General features: G+C 45.3%; 1 pseudogene; it reads left to right on the forward strand.

Annotated features, from left to right (window-relative positions):
• Nucleotides 1–675: 675 nt before the first annotated feature.
• Nucleotides 676–1,314, forward strand: LOC126496078 (zinc finger protein 280B-like; annotated as a pseudogene).
• The last annotated feature ends 361 nt before the right edge of the window (nt 1,315–1,675 follow it).

Below are 1,675 nucleotides of genomic sequence, written 5' to 3' on the forward strand. Positions count from 1 at the left end.
TGGGAAAATAAAACATGTAAATAGAGTAATGAGGAAAAGGACAGATAATTTATATTATTATGCTTAACAGAACTTCCAAGGTGTTTATAGGAACAAGTGGTATGTTACAAGTTAGATACTAATATTCAAATTAAAAATGTCATGCAAGATATATATTAGATGCTAGTTTAATTTTTATAGGCAAGGTTATGCTGGGCCTGGTGAGATGGCTCAGCAGGTACAGTGCACATTGGTGCCACATGTGACAGCCTGAGTTGAGTCTCCAGAGCCTTTTCGTAGCATAGGAGTATGTTCTGCTTTTGCTCTTGTCTGAGCGTGGCTCATTTCAAGGCCGGTAGGAGTGAGTCGATTAGTCCTTGTGATACTCAGTGTTCATGATGGACTGGAGGGACTGGCATAGCTCCAGTTCACTGTTAATGAATGTGTTGCAGGGGCCTTAAGGGTGGGATAGGATTGCGTGAAGCCCTAGAAAGTCCTCTAGTGTGACTGGCTGGGGAGGGCAGAATGGTAATGGCACTGAATGAACGTCTTAGCGTTTATAGCCACCTCAGTCTTCCATGAGGGTGAGTCCTTCTGTGCTTACTGATGTGTGATGTGTTTGTTCTCAGGTGGCAGTGTGGATAGAGGAGGCACTGACACTTGTGCCCACACCCGTCAGGAACTGAAATGTTAGAAATGGAACAGCCATATGTGCTGTGCAGCGAGGAGCCCAGTCAAACCCACGACGAAGACGAGCTGATCTTTGTAGGGGTTGAGCATGGGTTTGACGACCCCGAACTGATCTTCATTGGAACGAGTTCAAGTTCAAAGCCTGCTAATTCGAACATTTTGAACAGGGTCACCCCAGGTTCACGGTTGAAAAGAAAATGAAACTGCCTGACAACAGCTACTCCTCCAAGACAGCAGCCCTCAGGTCCTGCAGCCCCCAGCTCAGACACAGTGATCGTCTTGCCAGAGTCTCCGACTGAGTCAAGGTCAACAGATAGTCCTATTATTATTGACCCTTTGTCCGAACCTGACTATAGAAGTAATTCACCATAGATTGTGCCTGACAGCTCCTCAGAGGCCTCCCCTTTGGTTATAACCTCCAGCCCAAAGCCTCGTCCAGTAACGGCAGCACTTTCAGTAGGAGATTTAAATGAGAGTCCTTATGTATTGAAGTGCAATTTTTCTGAAGTCAATGTCATACATCCGCATAGGCTGTTTCTGTTTTGTCTTAAGATCTTCAAAACTGCCACCCGTACATGTGTCACTACAGGGGCCACTAGGAAAGGAGCGGTCACCAGTGTTCCAAGTGTCGGCTGCAGCTTTTAACCTCTTACTGCTCCTTTCTTCCCTCTGCAATCTAGCTAAGTTTCCCAGTCACAGAACTTCAGGAATAAATCATTAGCAAGAGCTTTGGATCTGACTTCGAAGTGAGCTAGCTTAAGTCCATTTCTGTGCCTTCTTCAAGAGCACTACCAACTTCTTCATGACATTCCTCTTCTGCGTCTAAGTCAATACACTCTTCCCGTGTTGCTCCAAAGGCTCCAGCACAGGTGGTAAAGCGGGAAGGATCTTAACCTGCGTCCATCTTGGAGAGGAGAGCTATAGCATCTGCACATTCATTTTCATTCAGTTCTAGAAAGTCTTAAATTTCTTCTGTATTTCTGTCACTACCCATTTTTCATTCAGT

This window comes from Alexandromys fortis, unplaced genomic scaffold (assembly GCF_014885135.2).
Source record: "Alexandromys fortis isolate MF-2015 unplaced genomic scaffold, M_Fortis_MF-2015_v1.1 scaffold_1035, whole genome shotgun sequence".
Taxonomy (NCBI): Eukaryota; Metazoa; Chordata; class Mammalia; order Rodentia; family Cricetidae; genus Alexandromys; species Alexandromys fortis.